Source organism: Muntiacus reevesi, chromosome 10 (assembly GCF_963930625.1).
Source record: "Muntiacus reevesi chromosome 10, mMunRee1.1, whole genome shotgun sequence".
NCBI lineage: Eukaryota > Metazoa > Chordata > Mammalia > Artiodactyla > Cervidae > Muntiacus > Muntiacus reevesi.
In genome coordinates this window covers 36936414-36956824 of record NC_089258.1, presented here as the reverse complement: position 1 = coordinate 36956824, position 20411 = coordinate 36936414, and the positions used below count along the sequence as shown (strand labels likewise).

Below are 20411 nucleotides of genomic sequence, written 5' to 3'. Positions count from 1 at the left end.
GGCAGAAGGGATTTAGCTATGCTCTAATTCCCCCATTAGCAGCCTCTATTTATAATCACTACCATTTATTGAACACCTATTCTGTGCCAGGAAATCTATGTGGTGATTTCCCATGGTATTACCTTAATTCTCCCAGCTCTCAGAATAGACATTATTATCCCCATTTCACAGTTGAGGGAATTGAGGCTCCAAGAGGCTATGTATTGTCCAAGATCACACCAGCAATTAATTGGCAGAGGCAGAACTCAGAAGCATGCTTGCCATTCTTGAAACAATTTTCTAAACTGCAGCTTAGGCTCAATTTATTAAGTCATGGTCAGCATTTAAAAATATGGAAAAGCAAACTATGATGAAATAAGGGAAGGATAGAGTAAGAGAGAAGAAAAATACAGTATAGTATATCATATTAGTGTTGCTTATGCAGCTTATGGCCAGTTGGGTAATTTAAAATGCATATTTTACTATGGCTTCCAGTCTGACAAGTTAGAAAGGGGCTGTTGTGGTGACTGAATGCTTTCTTTGCCCCTGGAGGGACTAGCCTGAGGTTTTTGGATGGACTTTATGGCACATGTGCCCAGAAACTGGGGAGGGGGGTGGTTTATAGAACAATGTCTTCCACTAGGCATTTTCCTAAGGAAAGGACTCTAACTTACAATACATTAAATTTTCCAGGATGTTGAGTCCCCACCTCCAAGTATCAGCTCAGAATCCCCGTATGAGGGACTGTAACCTCAGGCTGTCCCACTGTGTATTTTCTTGCAGAAATGAAGATATTGATAAAGCAGCTTTTATTCCTATTAATTAGACGTGTGCAAGTTGTGAAGTGGTTGCACACTCATCTTTTCTTCTCCATCATCCTCAGAACTCCTCCCACTATCGTGTCAGCTCCTCCCACCATCTTCTTAACCCCTCGCACTATCCTCTTAGGCGTTCCCTGCAAGGCTGAATGCAAGGCTGAAGAAGGTTTGCACCAACAGGGACCTACTATACAGCACAGAGAACTATACTCACTATTTCGTAGTGACTTACAAGGGAAGCGAATCTGAAAACAACTTATATGTACACACACCCACACACATATATGTATAGACACATACACACATACATGAAACTGAATCACTTAGCTGTACATCTGAAACTAACACAATATTGTAAATCAACCCTACTTCAATAAAATAAAATTAAAAAAAACCTCCCAGTTATATCAACTCCCAGTTATTCTGGGGGTGTAATACATAGCATGGTGACTGTAGTTAACATTACTTTGTTGTATATTTGAAAGTTGCTAGATCACCTACGTTCTTAATCACAAGGGAAAAAATGTAACTGTGAGGTGATGGGTGCTTATTAGACTTATTGTGGTGATCATTTTGCAACATACACATATATCAGAGCATTATGTTGTACACCTTAAACTTATGTAGTGTATCTGTTGCTGTTCAGTCACCCAGTCATGTCTAACTTTTTGTGACCCCATGGACTGCAGCACACCAGGCTTCCCTGTCCTGCACCGTCTCCTGGAGTTTGCTCAGATTCATGTCTGTTGAATTGGTGATGCCATCCAACCATCTCATTCTCTTGCCATCCCCTTCTCCTTTTCCCTTTAATCTTTCCCAGCGTCAGGATCTTTTTTAATGTGTCGGCTGTTTGCCTCAGGTGGTCAAAGTATTGGTGCTTTAGCATCAGTCCTTCCAATGAATATTCAGGGTCGATTTCCTTCAGATCTGACTAGTTTGATCCCCTTGCAGTCCAAGGGAGTCTCAAGAGTATATCTCAATAAATCTGGCAAAATATATAAAAGAGCAAAGTTATTCTTAAAAAAATAAAGTAAAAGTAGGCTTGTAACCCTTATTTTAGAGGTGAGGAAATTGAGTCTCGAAGAAGCAGACTTGGTTAATGGTTAGTGGACTTGGTTAATGCTCCGTTAACCAAGGACACACTGCCCACTGCCCCGTGGTCCTTTCTACTCAAAGTTATTTAGCTAATATTTCTAAAATGTAGATAAGCCCTTACTACTCTCATGACTAAAATCCATTGCTTTTAGGATAAAGGCCATATCAGATGCCAGATCTAATATTCTATGCTCAGGAAAATGTTGACTGACCTCCCAGATCACATCAGGTTTCCCTGTTGCTCACACGGCCTCCTCTGCAGGAACTGCCACTCATGAAATGGCTTGAGTTGACATTTAGCTCCCTTTCTGGAATATAAGTCCCGTGAGAATAGGGTCAGTGTCTTTTTTGTTCAGAGCCTAGTATATAATGGATGCTTAGTAGTTGCTAAATGGATGATTTTGTTTTGTTTTTCTGACTCATAGTCTGTTTGGTCCACCACATGCAGGTTCAGGAGAGACAGTAAGTTAGTATTTCTGCTAAATTTTCAACCTCTCAAAAAATCTTGTCTCAATGTTATGTTCAGCATTTTCCATAATTTGCTTTGGGCAATTGGTCCTTTCCTTAATGTGGCATTGTATTTGGGGAAGATGGTTAAAACAAAGGAAGGAAAGCAGAGTAATTTTAGGGAAATTATTTAAGTCACTCCAAAATCTGTAACATGTTAAAATATGTAATTGCTAAATAGTGTTTTATGATTTAATTATAATTGACTCAGAACTATATGGATTTCATTTCTCAAACTCACAAGAGTTTAGCAACAAAGGAAAGATGCTTTCAGGAAAAAATAATGTGGTCAGAATGAGATAGACAGACTGCCAGACATGGAGAAAGATATAGATAGCATAGTGCACTTGTCATGAAATTTGGGGATTCTTCAGAGTCCAAGAGATAGTATTTTTCTCTGCCAATCCTACCTCTTAAAATCCGCTGTTATGTTTTGATTTAGTGTGGTTTTACCTTTTTAGGTTATCTTTCTTTCTTTTTTAGAAGTATTTTTATGTTTTAAAATTTTATATAAGTTTTAAAGTTTACTTTCCATTTACAGTAGTACCGAATGTTGGCTATGTTCCCTGCGTTGTACAATACATCCTTGAGCCTCTCTTACACCAGTAGTTTGGTTCTTCACTCTCCCACCCCTCTAGTGCCCCTCCCTTCTCCCCACTGGGAACCACTAGTTTGTTCTGTGTATCTGAGTTTGCTTCTTTTTATGTTTTACTCCTTCCCTAGTTTGTTGTACTTTTTAGATTCCGCATATAAGTGATATCATGCAACACTGGTCTTTCTCTGACTTATTTCACTTAGCATAATGTCCTCCAAGTCACCCATGTTGCTGCAGATGGCAATTTTTCATTATTTTTTTGTAGCTGAGTGGTACCCATGTGTGTGTGGTTGTATGTGTGTGTATCACATCTCCTTTATCCATTCTTATGTTGATGGACACTTAGGTTGCTTCCATATCTTGGCAACCGTAAATAATACTGCTAATGAACATTGGGATGCTTGTATCTTTTTGATAGACTATCTTTCTAAATTAAAAAATAAAACCCTAAAACAAATGTCTACTATGTGAACAAGGATTGGAAGTTTGAATAGAAATTTCTCATGTGTGTCCTTTTATCTTTCCATCAATCTGCTGTAGCAGGAAGAATGGATGTTTTCAACACCACTTGCCTTTGATGAAACTGAGACTAAGAGAGAAGGACATATAGCAAGCAATATTATGTGCCCAGGACTGGGTTGGGCTTTTAGACATGGGCTTTCTTGTTTGATTCTAGAGGAGTTTGCAGTTTGTAGAGAAGATACTGAAAAATAAGGATATGTTATAAGAGGCAAATTAGCTGGCGCCATGGGCTGTTTGGGGCTTCCCTGGTGGCTGGGTGGTAAAGAATTCGCCTGCTAGTGCAGGAGATGCAGGTTCAATCCCTGGGATGAGACGATCGCCTGGAAAAGGGCATGGCAGCCCACTCTAGTATTCTCGCCTAGGAAATTCCGTGGACAGAGGGCCTGGGGGACTGTAGTTCTGGGATCACAAATGAATGGAACACAACTCAGCAACTGAACAACAGCAACCATGCGCTATGTTATGGGGGCTGGTTCAGTGTCAGCAAAGGGTTTTCTAAATAGCGAGAGCTGATTGAAGAACTGAAAGACGAGTAACACTTAGCTAGGAGAAAACCAGGCATGGGAAGATGCTGTACAAAATTTGGTTTGGCCAGATGTGGGTCACAAAGGAACATATAACAGCAAGTGGTGAGGAGGCTGTTGTGGACCAGGTTATAAAGGCTTTCCTGGCAAACCAGTGCAAGCACTTGGCTTTGTTCTAAGGGCTGTGGGGGGAGCTGCCAAAGGTCTTTAAACTGGTGAATCAAAGATCCCACTTGCACCTTGGCAGGTCGAATGGACTGCAAAGGGGAGGGTGGGTCAGAGAGGGTGAGATTAGGGAGACAGAGAGACAGTGGAAACTACAAGATTTCAGGGCAAGAGGAACAGCCCCAGATGCCCTGGGCTCCTCCTCGCGACTTGACCCTTCAGACTCCATTTCTGCATCTCCATCTCCCTCTTTTCCAGTCCACTGTTACTAGAGGAACACGCACTGAAGCTGTGGAGTATAGTGCATTTGATATTATTATCAGCACTGTTATTTATTGTATGGATAAGACCCAATGCCTGTGCATTGGGTAACCAGTTACCTAACAACTATTTGTTATAAAGGTTATAAGTGCTAAAGAGATGATTTTTATTTTGTCATCATGGTCCAAAGATTTAGAAACCTCAGATAAGCAGTGCTTCAAATACAAATGTTCCTATGATAATAGCTTAAAAAAAAACACACAACAACAACTGGTTTCTTATTTTGTGTTAGGTATCATACTGAAGCTTTTATATCCATTTTCCTATTTTCTTATTTCACCTTCAACCAATTTTATGGGGAGGTAGTACGATCCCATCCTGATAGACATGGAGAGTAGATTCCAAGAAGTGTGAAGTGACTTCCTAAGCAAATAACCAGCTGAATGTGTGGAGAAAAGGGGCAGCATTTTGCCCCTGGGATTTCAAGTAACTATGATGAGCTAAGGTCTTGAGAACATTGAGGGAACAGGCATGGCCCTGGCTCTTAGAAGCTCACAGCTTCATGGCACAAATAGTCCATGCCCAGGAGTAACTGTAGAGCATTCCTGCTGTGGAGGGCTGCGTTCTCTGAGAGAGGGGCAGGAGAGTGCCTGCTGAGAGGTGAGGGAATCTCTTCTTTGTGATAGCCGTGCAGAGCTCTGCTGGGGCACTTGGAAAGGAGCCCAGGCCAACCCCTCTTGCTGGCACAGTGGCTCTTCCACCTCCCTGAGCTTCTGTCTGCTCATCTGTGAATCAGGGATAATAACACCTGCTTATCAGAGGTTGAAGTCAAGTGTTGAGTGTTGTTATCCTTCGGTCGCTCAGTGGTGTCCGACTCTTTGTGATCCCATGGACTGCAGCACACCAGGCCTCCCTGTCCTTTACCATCTCCTGGAGCTTACTCAGACTCATGTCCATTGAGTCGGTGATGCCATCCAACCATCTCATCCTCTGTCGTCCCTTTCCCCTCCTGCCTTCAATCTTTCCCATCATCAGGGTCTTTTCCAGTGAGTCAGCTCTTTGCAGCAGGTGGCCAATGCATTGGAGTTTCAGCTTCAGCATCAGTCCTTCTAATGAATATTCAGGACTGATTTCCATTAGGTTTGATCCTTGCAATCCAAGGGACTCTCAAGAGTCTTCTCCAACACAACAATTCAAAAGCATCAATTCTTTGGTGATTAGCCTTCTTTATGGTCCACCTCTCACATCCATACGTGACTACTGGAAAGACGATAGCTTTGACTAGATAGCCCTTGTTGGCAAAGTAATGTCTCTGCTTTTTAATATGCTATTTAGGTTTGTCATAGTTTTTCTTCCAAGAAGCAAGTGTTTTTTAAATTTAATGGCTGCAGTCACGATCCACAGTGATTTTGGAGCCCGAGAAAATAAAGTCTGTCACTGTTTCCATTGTTTCCCCATCTATTTGCCATGAAGTGATGGGACCAGCTGGGAGGGATTGGGGGCAAGAGGAGAAGGGGACGACAGAGGATGAGATGGTTGGATGGCATCACCAACTTGATGGACATGGGTTTAAGTAAACTCCGGGAGTTGGTGATGGACAGGGAGGCCTGGTGTGCTGTGATTCATGGGGTCGCAAAGAGTCAGACACGACTGAGCGACTGAACTGAACTGATGGGACCAGATGCCATGATCTTAGTTTTCTGAATGTTGAGTTAGAAGCCAGCCTTTTCACTCTCCTCTTTCACTTTCATCAAGAGGCTCTTTAGTTCCTCTTTGCTTTTTGTCTTGGGGTTCTTTGTGGCTCAGCTGGTAAAGAATACGCCTGCAATGAGGGAGATCTGGGTTTGATCCCTGGGTTGGGATGTTCTCCTGGAGAAGGGAACGGCTACCCACTCCAGTATTCTGGCCTGGAGAATTCCATGGACTGTGTAGTTCATGGGGCTGTAAAGAGTCAGACACGACTGAATGACTTTCACTTTCACTGTTGCTTTCTGCCATCAGCATAGTGTCATCTGTATATATGAGGTTATTGATATTTCTCCCAGCAATCTTGATTCCAGCTTATGCTTCATCCAACCTGACATTTCACATGATTTATTTCTGACATTCACATGATGACATTTCTGCATAGAAGTTAAATAAGTAGGGTAAACAATATACAGCCTTGACATACTCCTTTTCCAATTTTGATACAGTTCCTTGTTCCACGTCCGTTTCTAACTGTTGCTTCTTGACCTGCATACGGGTTTCTCAGGAGGCAGGTAAGGTGGTCTAATAGTCCCATCTCTTTAGGAATTTTCCACAGTTTGTTGTGATCCACACAGTCAAAGGCTTTAGTGTAGTCAATAAAGCAGAAGTAGATGTTTTTTTGGAATTCTCTTGCTTTTTCTGTCGTCCAGCGGATGTTGGCAATTTGATCTCTGGTTCCTCTGGCTCTTCAATATCCAGCATGTACAAATGAACATTCTTGGTTCATGTGCTGTTGAAGCTTAACTTGAAGGATTTTGAGCATAACTTAGCTAGCATGTGAAATGAGTGCGATTGTGCGGTAGTTTAAACATTCTTTGGCATTGCCCTTCTTTGGGATTGGAATGAAAACTGACCTTCTCAAGTCCTATGGTCACTGCTGAGTTTTCCAAATTTGCTGACATATTTACAACATTATCTTTTAGGATTTGAAATAGCTAAACAGGAATTGCATCACCTCTACTAGCTTTGTTCGTAGTGATGCTTCCTAAGGCCCGCTTGTCTTCATACTCCAGGTTATCTGGCTGTAGGTGAGTGATCACACCATCGTGGTTATCTGGGTCATTAAGATCTTTTTTGAATAGGTCTTCTGTGTATTCTTGCCACCTCTTCTTAATATCTTCTGCTTCTGTTAGGTCCCTAATACCACTTCTGTCCTTTAATGTGCCCATTTTTGCATGAAATGTTCCCTGGTGGCTCAGGTGGTAAAGCGTCTGCCTGAGATGCAGGAGACCTGGGTTCGATCCCTGGGTTGGGAAGATCCCCTGGAGAAGGAAATGGCAACCCACTCCAGTATTCTTGCTTGGAAAATCCCATGAATGGAGGAACCTGGTAGGCTACAGTCCATGGGGTTGCAAAGAGCCGGACACGACTGAGCAACTTCACTTTCACTTCCCTTGGTATCTCTAATTTTCTTCACGAAATCTCTAGTCTTTCCGATTCTGTTGTTTTCCTCTATCTCTTTGCATTGATCGCTGAGGAAGGCTTTCTTATCTCTCCTTGCTGTTCTTTGGAACTCTGCATTCAAATGGGCATATCTTTCCTTTTCTCCTTGTCCTTCAGGTTTCTTCTTTTCTCAGCTATTTGTAAGGCCTCTCCAGACAACCATTTTTCCCTTTTTGCATTTCGTTTTCTTGGGGATGATTTTGATCACCACCTCCTGTACGATGTTACGAACCTCCATCCATAGTTCATCAGGCACTCTATCAGACTGATATTTATGTGTCAGTGTTGAGTGGTAATGGACCCAAATCGTTTAAGACATGTAGTAGGTATTCAGCAAACATGTAGGCACTCTGAGTGAGTGCAAACGCATGTGGCAGGACAGATGTGGGAGGCCAGGGCAGCAGAAAGAAGGCATCGGGAGGAGGCGGCCGTGATCTCCCCCAGCTATTGCATGGCCACCGTGTGGGCAGTGGGACTTATGAAGCACGGTGTTTGTCCGCGTGGGCTCTGAACTCAGATTGCATGTTCTAGTAGTTCCTCTGCCTCATGCTGGCCCTGTGACCTTGGGGGAGTTAGTGAATCATTCCTGAGCCTCAGTTTCTTCATCTATAAAATGCCTGTAATAAGGAGTTATTTTACTCATAGGATTATCATGGGATGTAAAAGACAATCCATGTATATGCTGAGTTCAGTGTCCACACAGGGGAGGCAATGAGTCAACCTTAGCCATCACCATCTGTCCTAAGAATAAGATGCCCCATGCGGCCGAAGGGAGGATCCCAGCAGAATTCACACGAGAGGCCTGAGGCATGCGCCAGGAGAATTCTGTCAAAGCCTGACACTGGATGGCAAAGGCGCATCCCGTGACATGCGCTTGAAGGAACCTCCCCTCCCTGGGCTCAGACCCCTGCTTCATGAAGACCTTTCATTCAAACCCAGTCATGAGTGACTCACTTCAGGATCCACTGATTGCCTAGCAGAGTTGAGGGCAGGGGTCTAGGGAGACCTGGAAGCTCAAGATCTGTTTTGACTTGATGATTATTGATCCTTCCCCAAATTTCACACAACATTAGGCTGAGGTATTTGTCGCACATTTATTAATGCCAGAATGAAAGCTTCCTCCAGGCTTCTCTTTACTTTTCACTGATACCCAGTAACAGTCTCACTGGGTGATGGTATGGAGTATGAATCCATGAAAACAATCAGTTACAGAGGGCTAGAGGGTTCTTCAGCCAACTGGATGCAGCAGAGAGAGCATCAAGAGGTGGATGGCCACGTGCCTTCCCATCCTGACCCTGTCTTAGGTGTCGTCCCCGTTCTCTGGGACCCAGTTCAGCCATCTATAAATGATGCTTTGAAGGTTTTATGTACTTCTAAATGGTAATACTTCTAATATACTGATTTTAAAACCTAACCAAGTGATGTGTTAGTTGGGAATGTATTTCAAGACAGAACTACATATATTAAACCAATTGTTTTGAAACCAGTGCTTTGAAACTCAAACTGGTGAATCTCCGTTAATTAATTCACCCATTCATTCACTTAACTGATATACACCAAATGTACCATGAACTTTGCACTGGAGAAACATTAGATAAATAGTAGTAAATTATACAAACATGGTCTTTGCCAATACGAAGCTCATTTCCAATTGGGAGAGATAACAGTCATACATCATTGCAAATATGAGAACTGTTATTTTTTTTTTACAAGAACTAGGACTCTACATGATAAAATGAGAGAATATAGAAAAAGTACCTAGTCCAGTGGAAGAAAGACTTAAGAGTTAACCTAGGTTTGAGCCAAAGGAAAAATATATTATTTAGAACCATAAATTGCATATATTGATTGCCTCCTCATAATGAAGAATGATTCATGAGTTGGGAAATACAGACACAAGTCAAATTCTTCCACTTCCCCTGCTAAGTAATTTTTATCTGAATATGTTGTGATGATTTTATTAAAAACAAAAAGGAAGTCCTAGTTAGAGTGGAAAAAGCTGTATTGATAGAATAAAACAGCAAGCATAAGGAAAATAGTAGGACGGAGTCACATGCTGCCCGGCATTGCCCCCATAGGATACAGTCACAAAGCATCTTTGGTTTTGTCTTCTGTCCCCTTTGTACTTGTTGAATAATATTACAGTATTGGTTTCTTCTCTGCCCCTGTAGAAATACACAGTGGCTCTTCTGGTGACCATTAGGTAATTAAAGGCTGACCCTGACTTAATGTAACAAAAGACTTTCTCAGGTCCGGGCTATCCCTGGCTTGTAATAATCAGCCCTTCAGTCTCCACTAAAAGGAGAGCCTCTCTGCGGTTCCCCCAATTAGGGCCGAAGTTATCTTGGCAGCTGCAGATGGTCAATGAAACTTGCTTGCCTTCTCTTTCTCACTTGCCTCCTCCCCAGCTTTTATCTGTTGCTTCCAGCCTCTCTGGGGCTGGAGTGGGCATGAGGGGGGAGGGGACACAGAAAGGTCCGCGAAGGTCTGGCTTGAGCGGCATCGTCATGACACGACCTCGCTCCAGTGATCCAGATGGAGTTAGAGCTAGCTCGCTCTGTGAAGGCGTGTTCATGGTCTTCTCAGAGACCAGGTCCCATTCCTAAGCATCCTTCTCCAAGGCCCCTTCATGTGGTTGGCGGCATCCCTGTTTCCCCGTGTTGGTTCACTTATTCCATAACTCTCACTGTTTCTCCAGCTTCCTTCTGGTGAGATGCGTTCCCCCTTCCAGGCAGCTGTGTTCCCAGATCTTAAGTTTGATGGCTAACACTTTCAGGGCACTTACAATGTGCTATTTTACCTGCTTTTACAGTGTGTATTATTACATGATTGTCATCCCTGTTTTACAGGTGCAGAAACTGAGCCTTAGAAATCTTAAGGAAGGTGTCCAGGATCTCATAGCTGGAATGCGGAGGGGCCATGATTTGAGCTCACACCATCTTTCTTAGAGTCCTTCTTTGAACATTTATTTCATACTTCGTCCTCATGCTGGTTTCCTTTGGCTCATCATCCTGGGCCACGGAGAAGCTGTAATTCTAAAAGATGTGTGCACCCCAGTGTTCATAGCAGTGCTGTTTATAATAGTTGATATGGAAGGGACCCAAGGGTCCATAAGAGATGAATGGATAGAGAAGATGTGATACACACACACCCCACAGTGGAATATTGCTCTAAAAAGGAAAGAATTAATGCCATTTGTAGCAACATGGGTGGACCTAGCGATTATCATACTAGGGGATGTAAATCAGACAAAGAAAACTACTATATGATATCAGTTGAATGTGAAATCTAAAAAAATGTCACTAATGAACTTATGAAATACACACATAAAAAGACGAACAACAACAAAAAAAAGACGAACAGACCCAGCAAGCAAACTTATGGCTATCAAGGGGTGGGGGAGGGATGAATAGGAGTTTGGAATTAACAGACACACGTTACTGCGTGTAAAATAGACAGACAACACGGACTTATTGTATACCAGAGGGAACTATATTCAAATCTTGTCATAACCTACAATAGAAGAGAATCCAAAAAAGAATATATGTAAATACAAATTTACATATAAATATGTTACATATAAATACATGTAATTTTATATTTACATGTGTATAAATATAACACACACACATGTAACTAAATCACTTTGCGGTACACCTAAAACTAAGAGTATTGTAAATCAACTATGCTTCCATTTTAAAAAAATGTAAAAAATGTCATTTGTCATTCCCCTGATGAAACTGAGGAGTTAAATAGTTCACTCACTGGTACCTAGCGACCCACTTTTCACATGAGCTACTGGAGTGATCTGTCTTAAGCTCATTTCGATGTCTGATATGTGTCACTTTGGGGTCTCAACTAGATTTCCCATTTCTCATCCAGCTGCAGAGTTAAATTATGCACTGTCTTTGAACCTCTTGTTTTTTCACCTGTAACATAGTGATGATAACCCTTCTGTATATTATACACGGTTACTATAGAGATCAACTTATGAATCTGGAATTGCTTAGATAAATCAAAAATTTCTAAAAGCAGTGTGAGCATTGCTTGGACAGCTACACCTGTTACCTCTGCCCTTATCTCTCTCTGGAGATTTTCTTGTTTTATTTTCCTTTTCTGGGACTCGCCTCTGCCATCTCTCCTATATGAATCTAATGTGGTGTGCAGATGTCAGTTCAGAAGCGTCTTGTTCCATGAACATTTCTTCAGCTTTTAACTCCCTGTCCTTTGCTATATCTGCTGTAAAGTTTAATTCTGCCTACTTTTACAACAGTTGTTTTATATACTTTTCCCAGGAGAAACTTTAAGAAAATGCTCATCATCTTGACCATCACCATTCTCATCTTCAACCTGGTAGCTACCTACTTTTTGCCAGACACTTTAAGAGATTATCTTGGAGACTTGAGATATTTTGGCAAAATCTATATATGTAAACCAATTACATGGGTGAGATCACTGAGAATTGCTGAGGTTAAGAGATCTTCCAAAGCAACACAACTGGAAAGATATGTAACTGAGTCATCAGTACTTTTTTATTCCAAGTCCAATGATCTTTAATTTTCATTATATTTAATAGCAACATCAAACCACAGCCACCGTTGTCATCATCATTACCATTCCACTGTACCTCTCAAAACAACTGTGTCCCCTCTTCAGAGCTCAAAACTGTACCTAGACTGGCGCAGGTTGAATTTGTTGTGTTACATATATTTATAAAGAGATTATTTATAAAGGTGAGTTAACAATGTTGCATTTCATGTACTAAAAAAATTTATTGAGTGTGTACTACATTTTAGTCAGTACCTTAAGCACCAGTGATATGACAGTTAACAAAATAGACAATATCTTTTTATTTCTTTAGCTAACATTTGGGATGGTTAAGAGGGGACAGGGCTTCCCAGATGGCGCTAGTGGTGAAGAATCTGACTGCCAATGCAGGAGACACAGAAGACATGGGTTCAATCCCGGGGTCAGGAAGATCCCCTGGTGAAGGAAATGGCACCCCACTCTAGTATTCTTGTCTGGAAAATTCCATGGGCAGAGGAGCCTGGCGGGCTACAGTCCATGAGGCCTCAGAGAGTCAGACATGACTCAGCGACTAAGCAGCAAAAACAAGTGGGATCAAATAATAAAACAAAAATATAACACCTTGGCAGCGGTGACATGTTTGATAAAGGAAAGTAAAACTGAGCAATGCAATAGAGTATGAGCATACCAAGAAGCATCCTGTTTTTTTAGTTTTTTTTTTTAAACTCTGTGTAGACATCTTGCTTCCCTGGTAGCTCAACTGGTGAAGAATCTACCTGCAATGCAGGAGACCCTGGTTTGATTCCTGGGACATGAGGATTCCCTGGAGAAGGGATCAGCTACCTACTCCAGTATTCTTGGGCTTCCCTGGTAGCTCAGATGGTAAAAGAATCCTCATGCAATACAGGAGACCTGGGTTCGATCCCCGGATTGGGAAGATCCCCTGGAGGAGGACATGGCAACCCACAGCAGTATTCTTGCCTGGAGAATCCCCATGGACAGAGGAGCCTGGCGGGCTGCAGTCCATGGGGCCACAAAGAGGTGGACACGACTGAGTGACTCAGCATAGCAGAGGCATCTCGGTCACTTTCCAACAGCCTTCGTAAGAAGATCTGCCAGCATCACTGCCTTATACGGATGAGGAAAGCTCCAGGTCACTTGCTTGCTACCCATTCTGTGTTACCATGCTCACCTCCCTTTGACATGAGCCCCTACGGTCCAGAAACTTGGACCCCCAGTGGTACGCTTTTCCCAGTCTTATTGAAACTTGAAAGATTTTTAGATGTGATAGCTTAGATGATTGAGCTTATATTGACTTTCCATCTACCGCTGTGTGTCAGGAATATTTTCCTGTCCTGTTGAAGCTGAGCTTGCCCATCTGACTTGCTTGACCAGGGAGTTGTTAGCAGGTGTGACACACACAAAAAGCCTGAAATATGCTTGCACGGAGGAGTTTCCTTCTGGTGCTTGCCTCACTGTCCATGGGAATATGTCCCGTTTAGCTCACTGATCCAAAGAGGATGAGACGCATGTGAAGCAGACCTGGACTCAGCCTGTTGTTTTGCAGCCAAGCGAACCCCAGCCTGAAAAATCTGACCCTCATTTGACCCACAGTGAAAGTCACTCAGTCGCGTCCGACTTTTTGCAACCTCTTGGCCTGTAGCCCGGCAGGCTCCCCTGTTCATGGAACTCTCCAGGCAAGAATACTGGAGTGGATAACCATTCCCTTCTCTAGGCGATCGTCCCAACCTAGGGATCAAACTGGGTCTCCTGCACTCGGAAGCAGGTTCTTTTCTGTCTGAGTCACCAGGGTTCCTTTGACCCACAGACACATGAAAACATACAGTCTTGAATGAAAAAAAAATTTGGAGTGGTCCTTAATGGCAGTAACTGGCTAATGCTAGAACCAAGTATTAAATCTCAGCTTGCCCTTTCTTTCCTTGACTTTTAGGCAATTAAAAAACAAACAAACTTCGTGGAGTTGCCTTGAGGAGTAAATCAGATGATACACGTGAAGCACCCAACATGATAGATGCTTGATAAGATTTTTCTCAGTGTCGGAAGCTTTGAGTGTGCTTCCTGGTCACCTTCTATAAATATTCAGGCAGGCTCAGCTCCACTGACATGGCCTCTGGCCAGGTTTTGTGGACCGCTTTGTCTTGTTCCTGCTGATTTCATCAACCTTCATTCCTCTACCTCAGTAGTGACTCCCCAACACTTTTTCCTTTTTGCTTGAGAGATTTCAGTAAGTATGTAGCACTCATTGGATAGTCCATGCTAGCATTTGAGCCTCCACTATGTGCTTATAATTATGCTGCATTATCTTAATTATGATGATGCAAGGGATGGAGTTATGGGGGGATTTAGAAAGAAAACTGTTCAGAAAAACACTTTGTGAAAAATAACCCACAGTTAGTGGACGACAGGCCTGCAATTGTGGTTCTAATTGAAAATGGCCCTATTAATATAATACTTATTCTGTATAATAAAAAAAGGAGGCACGTTTTGCAGTTACCCAATTCCAGATGAAATTAACATCCTGTGGCATTTCCCATAAATGGTTGGTTTGCACACGTCGGTGGAAACAATTAGCTTGGAAGCAAATGAGGGCTGTGACTGGAGGATAAGGCACATTCAGAAAGAGAAGAGTGAGAAAAGGGATCCAGACTTGGCTGAGGATGGGAACATAGTGGAGCTCAGAGCGGCAGTGTGAGTGGTGTCTAGGAAGAGCAGTGAGACTTGAAGAATTGGACTGACTTAGGAGCCAGACCCACAGAGACATTCTTGATAAGTTCACTGAGCAGGTGAGTATAAATATTTGTATGAGTTGCATTTACTTAAGTTTCAAGTTCAGTCGTCTGCAAGCCCTTCTGCTCGTGAAGCCAGCGCCCTCCTTGGCTGTCTGCCTGAACCCTCTCGTCCTGCCCGAATCCCAGAGTCCGGGTCACGGTCCTTCCCAAGTTTCTGCCCTGCTGTTGCTGCTCCCTGGGGATGATGGTGAGGTGAAAGTTTTTCAGGCCATGACATTTTTTTTTTTTCTGTTTCTGTAACATATGTTTTAATTTAGTTCTATAGGCAAGCTGATCATGGTAAGAAGCGCATCGGTGACAAGTCATCCTTTTATCATTGAAAAGGGGAACATTTAGGCAACCTTTGATCATATCAGGATGTAGTTAACCCTGAAACCATAGAGTTATACATCATTCCTAGGGAGAACAGCTAGCATGCACCAGGACTTCTCTCATAGCCTCCAGTTTAGATCTAAGTCCGATCATTCCTGTCCTTTTCTATTCCCTAAATGTGTATGTTTTCAAGTATAAATCTTGTTTTCTATTTCCTTTGACATTGTCCAGTTGAGATCTGTATTTTCCTTTGTCTGGACTTACAGAGACTTCTCAAATAAATGTATAGACACTGGAATTGAACTTGGGGTAGTATCTTGATGCCACCAGTGTCAAGTACTGGGATCCTGAACACAATTTGAATTCTAAGCTTAATCTTTTCTTCTACAAAAAGCAATTTATCAAAGTACTTTACCCCATATGTTTGTTGTGAATATTAAATTGGAAAATTTAGATAAAATGTTTAGCACAGTTACCGGCACATGCTGAGTGGCTCAATACGTTTCAACTCTTTTTATCAGTACTATCATTATGTATTATTTTCCCCAGGAACCCTCTTCCACAATGACAGTCACATTGATCTTTCTTAAGTGTTTCTCTGACAGTGACACTCTTTCTGATCAAAATCCATACGTACATTATAATACATGTCCATGTGATCTTCCCTACTACACAGGCTAAAGTTCGGATGCTTAACTTGATATTCAGGTCCCTTGTCCCTTCCTGATGCGGCCACTGAATCTCTCTCGCCTTATCTGGAGCAGCATCGCTCTAGGATCACTGAATTCTACCCACACTAAATGGCTCATCGTGCTTGAAATGAAGATGCTCTTTGTGTATGCCACCTGGGAAAACCCTCTCATCCCTCTTTGATACACCATACCCAGCATCCAAGGATAGCTTCAGTCTCTGTGCTTTGCAGGGGAGGGCTAAAATCATCAAAGAGGTAACCATCTCTCTCTACTCGGCCTTCTGGATGTGAACATCACATCCTCCTCTTATTATTATTATTTTCTTTTTTTGGCTTGAATCACCCGTTAATTGAATAATTTGTTTTTATGTTCAATCCAACTTAGTCCAGCTTTAATTTAACACCATCTTGGCATAATTTATTGCATTTTCAGGTCTTTGGGAAGGGTCTCTAAAATGTCACCTGAATGATCTGCTTCATGCAAGTTTGCTCCTAACTTGGATCCATGAACCTTTGGTCATTCTAGTCTATAATTTCTAGGGATGTGTATATCTTTCCTCTACTTTCTTCATTTGTGTTCAATTTGGAGAAGACTCTTGAGAGTCCCTTGGACTGAAAGGAGATCAAACCTGTCAATCCTGAAGGAAATCAATCCTGAATATTCACTGGAAGGACTGATACTGAAGCTGAAACGACAATACTTTGGCCACTTGATGCGGAGAAATGACTCCTTGGAAAAGACCCAATGCTGGGAAAGATTGAAGGCAGGAGGAAAAAGGGGTGACAGAGGATGTGATGGTTGGATGGCATCACCGACTCAATGGACATGAGTTTGAGCAGGTCCAGGACTTGATGATGGACAGGGAAACTTGGCATGCTGCAGTCCATGGGGTCACAGAGTCAGACACGACTGAGCGACTGAACTGACTGACAGCTCAGGAGGTTGATGCTCTGGCCATGGAAAGAGGCAGGTGGGAGTCTGTGGTCCTCCCTCTTGTCGATGTCTTTCCCAGGCACCATGAATTTATTACACACCAGTGGAGACTTGCCAGTTTACTGCGCAGCTGATGACTTGCTATGTTGTATCTCCAGTTTCCTCTACTTAGAACCAGATAATGGACCAGTTGTTTCTGAGCCCAGATGCATGGAGAAGAGGATTTGTATCTGTGTGTGTGTCAGAGGGCTGAAAAAAGGAAATTAGGAATGACACCTTCCCAATCTCCTAAGTATAAAGAAAAATGAAAGTGAAGTCGCTCAGTTGTGTCTGACTCTTTGGGACCCCGGGGATGTAGCCTACCAGTCTCCTCCATCCACGGGATTCTCCAGGCAAGCATACTGGAGTAGGTTGCCATTTCCGTTTTCAGGGGATCTTCCCGACCCAGGGATCAAACCTGGGTCTCCCGCATTGCAAGCAGACGCTTTAACCTCTGATCCACCAGCGAAGCCCTTTCCTAAGTATAAGTACAAGGCAAATTTCTTTGGGTTTCTGGAGCATAAGATAATTCAAATTATGATTGGTTTCTTCCTTTGTAATTGTTGAAAGGGACTTAGAGTTAAAATTAAAATTAAACCTCAAGTTGTAAATTCACTGACTAATGGATTTTTAGGTTATCATTGGTCTGCCTGTCTTTTAGTCCATCTTTCCTTTTTAATACTTGAATCTCTTTTGTATTATTTTTGGAAAGTGACACTTCTGCCTACTTACTTCCAGTTTCAGAGGACTTACCACCTCCATTAGCTCTTCTTTCCATAGTTAGAAAGGTTTGTCATGTTGTGGGCTCATTAAATAATGAATATTGCTATTATGATGGTTATTGATATTATTATTCTTAAGAGCATGAATCTTGGTACCACACACATCTGAATTTGAATCCCAGGCATCCCACTTACCATCTAGGTTACCTTAGTCTACAGGTTCTCAACCAGAGGTGATTTTGCCCCTCAAGAAGTAGTGAGAAGTATCTGGACATATTTTAGGTTATTACAACTCAAGGAGGGCATTGCTGCTGCTACTGCTAAGTCACTTCAGTCGTGTCGACTCTGTGCGACCCCATAGACGGCAGCCCACCAGGCTCCTCTGTCTCTGGGATTCTCCAGGCAAGAATACTGGAGTGGGTTGCTATTTCCTTCTCCAATGCATGCATGCATGCTAAGTCACTTCAGTCATGTCTGACTCTGTGCAACCCCATAGACAGCAGCCCACCAGACTCTGCCGTCCCTGGGATTCTCCAGGCAAGAACACTGGAGTGGGTTGCCATTTCCTTCTCCAATGCATGAAAGTGAAAAGTGAAAGTGAAGCTTCCGAGTTGTGTCCGACTCTTAGCGACCCCATGGACTGCAGCCTACCAGGCTCCTCCGTCCATGGGATTTTCCAGGCAAGAGTACTGAAGTAGGTTGCCATTGCCTTCTCAGGGAGGTCCCTGGACACCCACATCTAATCCAGGCATGCAAGGTCCACATTCTAGAGATTTAAGTCAGGATATGACTGATAAGAGCTGAACGGTGAAGAAGGAGAGGCAGACTCAGGGGAGAAATAGCAAGTGTTGTTTGTAATCCTGGAATACCCCTTAGCAGAGCAGTGACTGGTGTGTGAGCCCCCTTCAGGGCCGCCAGGATCTCTGGGGTTGCTACCGGATGAGCTGAGTTGGGCAGTTCTATCACCGCCTTTCTGCCTCTTTCTTTTATCACATTTCTCTACTTCACTGTGCACATCTAGCAAAATGAGAGTGTTCCTCAAGACCCATCCGCCCGTGCACACAGGCTCCCTGTACAAATGGCTCCCTAGGATGGATCTCTATTATTTCACCAAAAAACATCAGAGGAGGAATTTGTTCTGCTCCACTAAAGACATGATTTCCAGCTCGCTCTCTCCTGCCTTCGCTCAGTTTTTTTGACTGCTCCCTGGGAAAAGGATAGAAAGAAAAAGAGGCATCCATAATACTTAGTTGAGCCAGTTTAACCAGGACTAAGTAGGAAAGAGGAAGATAATTCAGGATTATGTAGCTGTGGAATAAAAATAGTTCCTAAGATGCGCATGTGAGTCTGTCAGCTCCCCAGAGGTGCTTGGGACAGCCCCACCATTCCACAGACCGATTCTCTGCTGCTCACACAGCCTACTTTGGTTTCTCTTTTCATTTGCAGCAGTTAAGATCAGAGTTCGGCCAGCTTGGTCTCCAGGTCAGTGTCTGCTCCATAAGGAACTACAAATGTTGCCTACTTTCTAGGCTGGTGGTGAGTGGCAGAGTAGGTGGTGGTGCCTGGCACAGAATAAACACTCAACCTGTCAACAAGTACGAGTTTATAGTATAAGTAGTGTGCTTACTTAAATATTTCTTACAGATGCCCTCACCTCTATTTAGTAAATGAAAAAATAACCAAGGTTCAGAGAGGCATTGTCATTGTACCCAAGGATGAGCAGATGGTAAGAGGTTCAGGGTTTGAACCTCAGGATGATGATAAAATCACTTCACGTCGTGTTTTTGCTGTGTGGTTTTGTCTTCCTTCTTTGTATGGTACTGTCTCCCGTGAATCTCACAGAAGTTTTATGTTCTGAGGCTCAGAGAGGCCTGTTGAGGTGTTCAAAGTCACACGGCAGCTGGGTTGGAGGCTAAGGTCTGGTCTTCTTCCTCTAGATCAGCTGAGTTTTCTATTCAGGATTCCCTGCTCTCCCCTCCCGCCAGGGTTGCTCTCTAGCTTTCTGCTTGCATTTTTGTGTGGTGGTGGCATATAATCACACATAATAAAGCAAGCCTGCTCTAACTGTCATGTAGAAATGGGAAGCTGAAATTATAAGTCATTAAATGGAAAATCCGGAGCCTTATAGTAACGCCGACTCAGCTTCAAGCCATTATTGTCTATATATTTAGCCAGTCTATTCTTAAGAGTTTAATATTGAGAAATGGGACATATTTATAATGCAGATGCATTCTTTTCACTCCAAAACTCCTCCATTTGCTACAGTAGACTTACATGTGTTTAAATTTATAACCCCCTTTTTGTACTGGGAAAATTTGTCCTTAAAGGAACATGGGTGGAAAATCTGCCAGTTGAAGAGGTGAGAACCATACAGGTTCCATCATCCGCTCTTCCACATCAGCACAGGTCAGTAATGGACCTATGTCACCAGCTGTATTCTTCATGCCCCTCATTTGATTCCTAGTCTATACGCTGTGAAATGGTTTTTCCATTCATTAAGCAAGCATAGTCCAGCCCTGCAAGCTCAGAATGGATGTGTTATCACCCATATTGCCACTGGAGAGAGACACCTCTGTTTCAGGTGGTGGTTATTTCTGGGATTATTCTGTCATTAATATGGTCTAAAGGTAAGCTGACTGATAAGGGATTCCTTTCATCTGCTCCATTGTGGAAGTCAGTTCATTAAACCATGTTTATTGGTCCCATTCCAAAACAAGC

The 20411-nt window shown here is 42.7% G+C and overlaps 1 protein-coding gene and 1 non-coding gene across 2 annotated transcripts in view; both read left to right on the top strand.

The window, feature by feature from the left end:
• The window catches only part of ASTN2 (astrotactin 2), a 984610-nt gene that overhangs the window by 257963 nt on the left and 706236 nt on the right, over positions 1–20411 (top strand). The window lies entirely within an intron of this gene.
• TRNAL-GAG (transfer RNA leucine (anticodon GAG)) lies at positions 7400–7471 on the top strand. Its single transcript has one exon. It is a non-coding gene; the product is annotated as a tRNA-Leu (tRNA).